Below are 11,335 nucleotides of genomic sequence, written 5' to 3'. Positions count from 1 at the left end.
CTCGGCTGGGACTTCGCAGGAGGATTTCTCAGGTTAGTGAAGGTGGACCTCGGAGAGTCCCTGGTGAGGCCCCGGGAGTCAGGACCCGGTCACTCCCCTTGCCCGTGGACAAGGAGGCCTGTGCCCAAGAAGAACCCAATAAGCGCTAACCCAGCGCCTGCTGTCTGCGCGGCTTGAGCCCCGCAGCCCCGGGGAGGACAGAGAAGGCGTGGCCTCCGTCTCGGAGGAGCTCACAGGTTGGCGAGGGGACCACTGAGCCCTCGGCCACCGCAGGCTGCTCTGCGGCGACGGGGTCAGGCAGAGCGGACGGGGAGGAGCCTGGCGCCCTAGCGCTCCCACCACCCGTCACACATCCCCTTGTCCCTGCCTCAGTTTCCCCCTCTGTGACACGAAGTGGTGAGGATTCAAGGAGGAGACCGGCACAGAAGGACTTTGGAAAACAATGGTGCTACGTAAGTGTGAGGTGTCCTTACGCACAGAGAGCGGGGTCTGGGGCGGCCGGAACCCGGGGGGCCAGGAGGATCTGAGCCCACAAATCCTGCGCCATCCAGCTGCAGACTTCACGACATGAAGGACCAGAAAGATTCCCTCCCCCTCCCAGCCTTGCCCCCGCCCGCCGCCGCCCTCTGCCCAGGAAACATACGCACTTGTAAATGGAGTGAGAAGGAGCGACCGTTCTGTTAGCGCGAAGCTAAGCCACGCGTGTATTGCGAGTGGAAGGAAAGGAGACCGTGCTCGGCCAAGCGTGGCCCCCACGCGTCGGTGGGTGCGTGGTGGTCGAAGGGGCTCCTGTGAGCAGAGCCGCGACACAGGCCCAGGCCCCTAATGGACAGTTAGACCACGTGTGGTCCGAGCAGCGGTCATCCTACGGGAGGGATCCGCCCTGAGGGTCGTGTTGCTACCTCGCTAAAGAGCCTCTGTCCCGGGAGAGCCCCCGAGAGCCGTTAGTTTGTAAAGAGGCGCATTTCACACACAAGGAGAGAGGGGTGGGCAGTGTCAGCGTGTCTGTCTGTACGCGTAATAAATGGAGGAGTGTTTGCAGAGTTCTTTCTTTCTTTCGTTTCAGCTCCCGAGGCCCTGAGCTTCCTCGGGGACACAGGCGGTCGGAAGGAAGCCGTGGGGTTTCCATCTGTTTCCGCCGAACCTACTCTAGGGCGTTGGTCCTGTAGATCAGCTTTTGAGGTTGCACATCCTTATAAGTAAAAGAATTTTAGTTACTTATACCCAATACATATACTTATGAGCACATATTACCATGTACACCCTGAAGTACACTCAAGTAGAAATTTAAGGGAGCCTAATGGGATTGGGATATTGGCCCCATCCTGCATTCCTGCGCTGGTGACTCATTACCAAGCTCCCGCCAGGTGTCTGTGGGGCCCGCGAGGCCCCAGAATCACAGAGATGCAGTGACTCCAGCGTTCCTGTGTGTAACACCTATTTATATTATATAAATTTTTGTATGTATTATATTATATATTTACTAGAGGCCTGGTGCACGAATTTGTGCATGGGTGGGGTCCCTCAGCCTTGCTGGTAATCAGGAGGTTGGCTGTGGGAGTGCACTGACCACCAGGGGGCAGCTCCTGCATTGAGCGTCTGCCCCCTGGTGGTCAGTGCGTGTCATAGCTACCGGCCAGTCAGCCGGTCGTAACTGTTACTTAGGCTTTTATATATATATAGATGCCTTTCATGTAATCTCCCTGTCACATCAGGAGTGTCCTCTATGTTGTCCAGATTACACAGTTGCCTAGCCACTACTTGCACACTCCCAGTGATGGGGAACTCATTATCTATTCCATTTGGGGACCTCTTCATTATTCATGTATTCATTCATTTGCCCATTCATTAAGTGAAACCTGCATTCTGTGTCTACAGAAACAGCACTGCCCCATCTACACATCCATCCCTCCACCCACGCCAGAAACCTGGGCTCATCGGAGCAGGCCCCTCTCCTGCATCCCTTTCCCCTAGTACAGAGGTCGGCAAACTCATTAGTCAACAGAGCCAAATATCAACAGCACAACGATTGAAATTTCTTTTGAGAGCCAAATTTTTTAAACTTAAACTTCTTCTAATGCCAATTCTTCAAAATAGACTCGCCCAGGCCGTGGTATTTTGTGGAAGAGCCACACTCAAGGGGCCAAAGAGCCGCATGTGGCTCGAGAGCCGCAATTTGCCGACCACGGCCCTAGTAGATCTCAGATTCCACCTGTTGCCTGAGGCATCTTCTTTTTCTATGTCTAGCCATCATCTCTATGTGTCTCCCCACCTCCAGTGTTAGCCACCCCCATCTCCCAATGCTCAGTCTCTACTCTGCAGCCAATGACGTCCTTGAAGAATGCAAATACCACGGTAGAGCGGCTTTCACTGTAAAAAGGCCGTGTTTAGGAGCTAAGTCTTTGGGACCAGGCAGACCTGGATTCCAGTTCTGGTTCTGGCTCGGGCTCTGATTTGCTGTGTGGTCTTGCGTATCTCACTCATCCTTTCTGAATCTACATTTACATCTGTAAAATGGGGATGGTAGCAATGGCATCTACCTCAAAGAACTGCTACAGAATTAGTGTATGAAAGTGTTTGGCATCGTGCCTGGTACAGAGTTGGCACTCAACATGTGTGAGCTGTCATGATGGTGATGACAATGGTGCTGGTGCTGGTGATAATGATGATGGTGATGGTGGTGGTGGTGATGGTGATGATGGTGAGTTATGATGGTGATAGTGGTGATGATGGTGATAGTGATAATGGTGGTGATGGTGATAGTGGTGATGATGGTGATATTGATGTGATGGTGATAGTGATTATGGTGATGTGATAGTGGTGATGATGGTGATAGTAATGGTGGTAGTGGTGATGGTGATGACAATGATGATGGTGATAGTGGTGATAATGGTGATGGTGATTATGGTGATGTTGATGGTGATTATGGTGATGGTGATAGTGGCGATGGATGGTGATGGTGATGATGATGATGGTGATAGTGGTAATGATGGCCATAGTGATAATGGTGATGATGGTGATGGTTATGTGATAATGGTGATGATGGTGATGGTGATACTGGTGATGATGGTGATGGTGATGGTGATGTTGACAATGATGGTGGTGATAGTGGTGATGATGGATGGTGATGTGATAGTGGTGATGATGGTGATATTGATGTGATGGTGATAGTGATTATGGTGATGTGATAGTGGTGATGATGGTGATAGTAATGGTGGTAGTGGTGATGGTGATGACAATGATGATGGTGATAGTGGTGATGATGTTGATGGTGATTATGGTGATTGTGATAATGGCATGATGGTGATGGTGATGATGATGATGGTGGTGGTGATAGTGGTGATGATGATATAGTGATAATGGTGATGATGGTGATGGTGATGTTGACAATGACAATGATGATGGTGATAGTGGTGATGATGAATGGTGATGATGAAGATGATGGTGAGGGTGGCAATGGCGCCCTCTAACAGGAAACCTTCAGTACTGCTCCACTTTGTGGAGCAGGAGCTGCCAGGAGCTGAGCCCTGCCTTGTGTCTTTCCCTCTCTCTGCTTCCTGGCTCATGCTCTACCCCCCAGCCACATTGGACACAAATGCCTGGACAGAGTCCGGCAGAGATTCCAATTTGCTCCCGGTGCCCCCACTTCCCACCAGCTGCGCCCCTCAGCCTCAGCCTTGGGCTGGGAGAAAGTTGCCCACAAGGGCTCCAGGGAGCCCACTCCTCAAGGGACTTGTTCACAGCCACGAGCCTTTCTCCAGGGAGTCTGCAGCGCAGAGGGAGCTGCGCCTGGGGGTCTGAGCAGGTGGGAAAAGCTGGGAGGGCCTCCCTCTCGCCTCCCCGACCCCAGCCAGGCAACATTGACGGCCCACGACTCCGGCCCCTCCTTGGTCCCAGCAAGCTGGTGCGATGGGAGAAGCCCAGGTGGGCCTCTGGTGGACTCAGAACCGAAAATGGGCCCAGCTCCCGGGTCTGCCCCGCTGGAGCCAGCGAGGCCTGGGCAGAGGTGCAGACTGAACACAGGTGACCCGACGGGAACTGGCGAGTGACGGGGCTACCGTCCAATCACGAAGCCCCTTGGCACAGTCTCTGGGATCCGGGAGGTGACGTCTCTATGCGTCACCCCAGCAGAGTGCTTCCCTATCTCCCGTTACTCAATCCCTGAGCCGCTGCAGAGGCTCAGACAGCTCTGGCCTCGCGCCACCCCCGGGAGGATGTGGGGGACAGGGGTGAGCAAGGAAGTCGTGGTTTAGCAAGAGCCGTGATTGAGTGGTTAACGGTTTGTTTGTGGGTTTTGGCTGCGGTGAAAGGGGCCCCATCAGAATGTCTCACCCTCAGCTGAGCTCTTTTAGTCTTGACCCCCACAGTCACTCGGGGGGGAAGTGAGGCCCAGCGAGGGTGTCCTGGGAGCCCGCCTGCTCTCAGAGGTCGTGCCTTACCGGAGGGACGCAAACCTCTGAGGCAGCGCTCCAGGGGCCCTTCAGCTGTTTGCACCCCGACAGGCGGACTTGGCATCTCCTGGGCCTGGTGAGCGTGAGCGCTCGCTTCCTGCGGAGCCGCCTCCCCGGAGGCTGCGGCACCCCTGATGCTGGCACCCCCGACGCTGAGATTTTTTAAAGGCGCTTCATGGAGCTACGAGTCACAAGCGGGGGAGTGCGCCGGCGGCGTTGAGGATGCACAGGGCTGTCTCGCTCCAGGACGCATCCGTCTCCCCAGGCGAGACCCCACAGCCTTCCGCAGCCACTCCATTCCTCCCTCCTCACCGCCTCCTCTGTCTCCAGCTCCGCCTGATCTGGACGGTTCACGTTGCTGGAATCACTCCCTCTGTCCGGCTTCTTTCCTCGGGCTTACACCGAGATGCAATGTTCCATGGCGGGGGAAGAACCCTGGAGGCCAGGCCTTGAGTCCCTCCCATGCCACCTACTCACCGTGTGATCTTGGCCAGCCACGTGACTCACCTTCACCCACCCCTGGCCTTTGGCCTCAGTTTCCTCATCTGTAAAATGGGCAGATGATACAGTACGTATGCCTCGCTCACCCGGAGCTGATGGCTCTGGAGAGGGGGCTTCGTGAACTCCCAGGACAACACCAACATGACCGGCTGCCCCGGGCTGGGGCCAGGTGCCCGCTCTCACCCCAGCTCCGCTGGTCCTGGCTGTGGGGATCGGGACGAGGCCAGTTAACGTCCCTCCGCGCCTGGTGTCCTGCCTGTACAATGAGGATCCAGGTGTCAGGAGGAGAAAGGGAGATAGAGGTGTTCTCACGGGGTTGGATACTGCTCCCTCCGCCCCTCCCCCCATTCACACCCACGTGGAACCTCAGGATGGGCCCTTTTTTGGGAACGAGGTCCTGGCAGAAGGAATTAAGCGGAGCTGCGGCCACACTGGATGAAGGTGCACCCCCAACCCCATGACTGGGGTCCTTGTTAGAAGAGGGGAGGCACTCAGAGACACGGGGAGAGATTGGAGGGGCGCTTCTCCAAGCCAAGGGGCGGCAGGGCTGCTGGAGCCCGGGAGCTGGACGAGAGGCAGGGAACCGGGCCGCCCTCGGGGCCGCCGTGAGTGTGGACTTTGGCCCCTGGCTCGGAGAGTGAATGCCTGTGGTTTCAAGCCTCCCCATGTGGCCCTTTGAGACCAGGCGGTGTTTTGCTAGTCTCCGGTGCATCCCCTCCCCCCAGGTTGCCACCTCCCCTCCCCAACACACACACCCTCTCGCTTGCCCAATGAGAGGTGCCCAGTGCTCCCTCAGGTCCCTGACGGCCACAGCTGCCAGCGGGGCAGGCGACTTCCTGGGAGAGAGCGGAAGGGCATCCTACAGGGTTCCAGAGAATTCTTTCAGGAGCCACGGCCTCTCCGAGGTCCTGGGCACGTCCAGGCCAGGCTCTCGGAGGGTGCACCACAGGCCGGGGTGGCTCACCTGCCATCTGCCGGCCGGCCGGGCTGCCCACCTCTTCCTCCCAGGCCCGCGAGCCAGGGAGACTCAGACAGGCTCGAGTAGGCCGCGGGCCCAGCTCCTGCCTTCCGGACAGCCAGCCACAGCCCGCCTCGGGAGGGTTTTCTATAGACAGCCCTGCGAGCCGGCTCCCTCCACGCTGAGTCACCCGCGTGGCCCACGACAGAGGGCGGCGTAACCCCTCCCTGCTGACCCCCCACCCCCTGCTGTCTTGTGGGGTCGAGTGCTGGCTGCTGGCCCGGCCCAGCCACAGCTCCCAGCATCCCCTGTGACCCCACTCGGAGAAGGTCAGGAAACCAGGGATCCACGAGGTGGAAGGAGACCCTGTGATGGGTTTAAACCAGGGGTCCTCAAACTACGGCCCGCGGGCCACATGCGGCCCGCCGAGGACATTTATCCGGCCCGCCGGGTGTTTTTGCCGCCGCTGCCTGTCCTGCTTAGCAGCCGACTCGTCCTGGGTCCGCAGTGTGCATGTGTGGAATGTGCGCCGCACTCTCCGACTGCCCTCCAACGGTCTGAGGGACAGTGAACTGGCCCCCTGTTTAAAAAGTTTGAGGACCCCTGGTTTAAACCCTGGTGAGGTGGCTCTGCGGCCTAGACCTGCCCACTGTGACGTCCAGACCAGACCAGACCCTCAGCTTCCTGCTTTGGAATCTCCAAGAAACGGTGGAAATCGTCATGAGCGTGTTCAGCCCCTGGGCCCAGCCCTGCGCTCCTGGCCGCGCTCCCAATCGTGGGCACCAATGTGACTTACACTCAAGAATCTTTCCAAAAATAGGGACTTTTTTAAAACACCGTGGGACGCGGGACAAATTGTTAAAAATCGGTTTTGTCCCGCCAAAAGCGGGACGATCTGGTCACCTTAATATATATATATATATACACACACACACACACACATATACATACACACACACACACACACACACACACACACACACACACACATATATTAGAGGCCCTATGCACGAAATTCATGCAAGATAGGCCTTCACAGCCCCGGCTGCCTCGGCCCTCACAGCCGTAGCACGCAGCCCCAGCTTCGTCCAGAAGGTCATCCAGAAGGTTGTTCGGCTGTTCAGTCAATCTGCATATTATGCTTTTATTATTATACTAGAGGCCCTGTGCACGAAATATGTGCATGGGTAGGGTTCCTAGGGCTGGCTGGCGATCAGGGCTGATCAGGGCCTTCCCCATCTGCCAGCCGGAGCCTTCCTTCATTTTGTGCCGCCCCCTGGTGGTCAGCGCACGTCATAGCAAGTAATCGAACTCGTGGTCTTCCGATTGAACTCCTGAGGGGACACTTAGCATATTAGGCTTTTATCATATAGGATATATATTGTTGATTTCAGAGAGGAAGTGAGAGGGAAAGGGATAGAAACATCGATGATGAGAGAGAATCATGGATTGGCTGCCTCCTGCACGCCCCCCATTGGGGATTGAGTCCACCACTCGGGCATGTGCCCTGACCAGGAATTGAACTGTGACCTCCTGGTTCATAGGGGAGGTGCTCAACCACTGAGCCACGCCATCAGGCTCTCCGGGCGTCTGGCAGACGGGCCGGCTCCCTCTCTCCACACCGGCCTCTCAAGAAGGCCTGGGTTCCTGCTGAAACTGAGCCACCTGCCCTGGCCCCAGCTCTGTTAGCTCAGCTCTTTCCTAGGAGGGGGGTCTGAGGAGGCCACTGCCCGGCTGAGAAAGCCTTCAGCTTCCAACACATGGCCCCGTGGGGACAGAGATTACAAACCCTCCTGGTCCTTGGAAGCCCGGGCCCGGCCGAGAAGGCCACCCAGAGCCCATCTCGCAGTGAACGGCCGCGATGCCACAGGGCAGCGCCCGCAGCTGCCTGCATGCCCAGCTCACACTCGGGTCGGCCACTGTCCCCTGCAGACAGCAGGTGTCGGGGCGGTGTGAAACCGTCCCTTAGGGTTTTATTTTCATCCCCTCGCGTCTTGGCGCCTCCCTCGCGCCCAGCCTGGCCCGCCCCTCCGTGCGTGCTCTTCCACGGTGGCCTTGCTGGCTCTCCTGCCTGGGCACCAGAGCGTGTGCGGCCCCAGGCGCCCAGCCCTCACCTGGCCCACGCAGGTGCTCCCTCCGTGTTCGCAGAATAGAGGGATGCCCGGGACCTGGGCTCCGAGGACAGAGGGGCACCCCATGCAGGATGGGCGTAGTGGGTGGGCATTCGGCGGGAGAGGAGCGGACAGGTCGTTCTAGCCAACGCCCTCAGGAGGGCAGGTGTGGATGCCTCGGGAGCCCGGGAGCCACCCTCTCGGCCGGAGCAGAGGAGCCAGGTGGAGGGTGGCTCTGGGGGTCACAGCAGGGCCCTGGAGGAGTCTGGGAATTTGCCATTGTCCTGTGAAGTGGCAAAATCCAGGGGCTTCTGGACTATTAATCCAGCACAAGGACAGACTGAGGGGAAGTCACGAAGCAAGGAGATGGGGCCCGGCCTGTCTGGCTCAGTGGATGGAGCGTCGGCCTACGGCTCAAGGGTCCCAGGTTCAGTTTCAGTCAAGGGCATGTACCTTGGTTGCAGGCTCCTCCCCCACCCCGGCCCTGGTCAGGGCTCAGGCAGGAGGCAACCAATCGATGTGTTTCTCTCACATCGATGTTCCTCTCTGTCTCTCCCTCTTCCGTCCACTCTCCCTGCAAATCAGTGGGAACGTATCCGCGGGTGAGGGTGAGCAAGATAAAGCAAGCGGGGCGGTGGGGCTGGAGCTCTGAGCAGACCCACTTGTACGCGCGCGTCTAGAACCTGAGAGGAAGGGAGGCCGGACAGGCGCAAGGGTGCGAGCTGGGCCGAAAGGAGAACGCAGCCTCAATCCTCAGAGAGATGGCCGCTGGGCCCTGCCTGTCCCGAGTCCTTCACACTCCAGCTCAGCTCCCCTTGAACACGCGTGGAGCACAGTCCGAGGCGGGCGCCGGGGGAGCCCCAGGCTGCGCGAGCCCCACTCCGTAGCATTAAGCACAATCCCAGGGCAGCGGGCTGCCCCACCCAGCTGGCCGGGCGCCCTCCTTCCTGGACAGCACCCCTGGGTCCGCCCCCCCAGGCCCCCTTCCTGCCTCCTAACCATCTCTGAGCTGACGTGTTCTCCTCACTCGCTTCCCCCAGGCCCCCGCGCCCAGGGGACTTCAGTCACCGTTGTCCCTCGTGGACGGGGGCTGTTGTCCTTCAGTCCCCAGAGTGCAGGTGCCAGCTCCCCCCCTGCCCCCGCCCAGGTCTGCTCCCCATGCCCCATCCCCGTGAGCCACCGTGGGAGCATCCGTGTCCTTACTCATCCACGTTCCTTTCCATTCCTCCCACGGTGGGCCCCCGCGGCCCTGGCCAGGCTGCCCCACAGTCATCTCCCCGAGACCGGCTGACTCAGCCTCTCCACCGGCCAGGGGCACGCGGGCACCCACAGCCCCGCACACGGCCTGCCTCGCTCACAAAGCCCAGCCCAGCCCTGTACCCCGGCCCTCCTGGCAGCCACCCCGTCCAGCAGCAGCCGGTCCCCTGGTCTCTGAGGGGGAGTGCGTCCCTGGGAGGTGGGTCCCCCGGTCTCCGCGGGAGTGAGTACCTGGGAGGTGGGTCCCCTGGTCTCTGTGGGGAGTGCATGCCTGGGAGGTGGGTCCCCGGTCTCCGCGGGGGAGTGCGTGCCTGGGAGGTGGGTCCCCGGTCTCCGCGGGGGAGTGCGTGCCTGGGAGGTGGGTCCCCTGGTCTCCGCGGGAGTGAGTGCCTGGGAGGAGACACCGCCTGGAGCAGCACCTCCCGGATCCCGTCCAGTGTAAACTCAGTGCTGACTAGGAAATCCCGGGGTTCAGAAACTTTCTCCGCTTAGAATCGGCCCCTACAGGACGGCTGGCACTCACCGAATGTCTGCGTGACCACAGAAGTCCCAGGTCGCTCCTGGCCTGAGGGACCTTCTGCAAAGAGAAGTCCCAGTTTCCTCCCTAAGTCACATCTGCTGCGGGTCCTTGAAGTGCCCCTTCCCCGACCCCCAGCCCCCCACCCACCCCACTGCCACAGGAGAAAACGGCTAGAAAATCCAAAAGTATAATCTGTGCCCACGGGGGTGTCGGAAGAGGGAAAGGCCACGAGAAGGCCCGATTCTGGGACAAAGGGGACATTTTCTGCTCCACGCATGTTGGGGTCACAGTGACACCAACAGTGCAAATCGAGGGTCCCGGAGTCAGGACCAGGTGTCAGGGTGGGGGACGGGGACCTGAGATTTGGGGGCATCACCTCTCCGGAAGCCCTGGTGTGGATGCCTCTGCATTAAGGAGGAAGCTTGAAATGTCTTACTCTTTTTTTTTTTTTCAAAATGAGCTTATTTTTTATATATATTTTTATTGACTTCAGAGAGGAAGGGAGAGAGAGGATCATTGATCGGCTGCCTCCTTCACGCCCCCCACTGGGGATTGAGCCCGCAACCCGGGCACGTGCCCTGACCGGGAATGGAACCGTGACCTCCCGGTTCATGGGTCGACGCTCACCCACTGAGCCACACCGGCCAGATGAACCGTCTCGCCCTTTAGGAGCCAAAAGAGAAGGGGTTCCGTTAAAGGATCTCGAGGCTTGGCCCTCAGAAACAGCCCGAAATGTCTTACTGCCCCGGACACGAGGCCTTGAGTAGCTCAACTTGAAGGATGGATGTGGCCTCGCCCGAGGGCGGCGCGCGGCTGCCAGGAGGCTGGGGAAAGCGCATCTGATCTTGCTCAACCGGCGTGAGTCAGCCCGCCCCGGCTCGCTGTTTGTTTAATGGGGTCCACACTGATGGATGGATTCCTGGCCTGGATCCCGCCAGACCCAGTGCCAATGGGGACTTTCCAGTGGGCGCCCCCCGACGCCGCTGCAGAACCCCGGCCCTCGGAGCCACCCCTCAGCGCCCGCGGACGCCGGAGACTGGCGGGCCCGCGGAGATGCCAGCGTGCCGTGTGGTCGGCGTTTGGGGACATCCGTGGTGTCCTTGCCTTGTTAAAGGTGTTTTTCATCTGTGTTTCCGTGGCAGTTGGCATCCAGTATTCCAGGCGACCACAGTGCTTAGCCATGCGCACGCCTGCCCGAGCGAGCGCCCCAGTGTGGCACCGGGCACAGTTGTTACAGGATCGCTGACTCTGTCCCCGGCGCCCGCTGAGGGCACGCCGGCCAGTGCGCCCTTCGTGGGCAGGGTGGCGGCCGCCTGGTGGGGGGGCGGGGGAGTGGGCAGGAGGTGAGGAGAGAGAGGGAAGCTGAGTCATCTCTCGCCAGCTCCGAAGCGCAAAGCAATTTTTCTTTCAAAACCACAGCTCGCTTCCCCCGTCTGAAACACTCACTTTTTCGGCAACCCCTCCAGTGACGTCATCCGAGGGAGCAGAGGTTATATAAGTTGAGGCCACCCCGTTTCCAAGCGCTTCCCAGAACAGA

Source organism: Cnephaeus nilssonii (genome assembly GCF_951640355.1).
Source record: "Cnephaeus nilssonii genome assembly, chromosome: 4".
Lineage (NCBI taxonomy): Eukaryota > Metazoa > Chordata > Mammalia > Chiroptera > Vespertilionidae > Cnephaeus > Cnephaeus nilssonii.
This window is presented reverse-complemented; position numbering follows the sequence as displayed.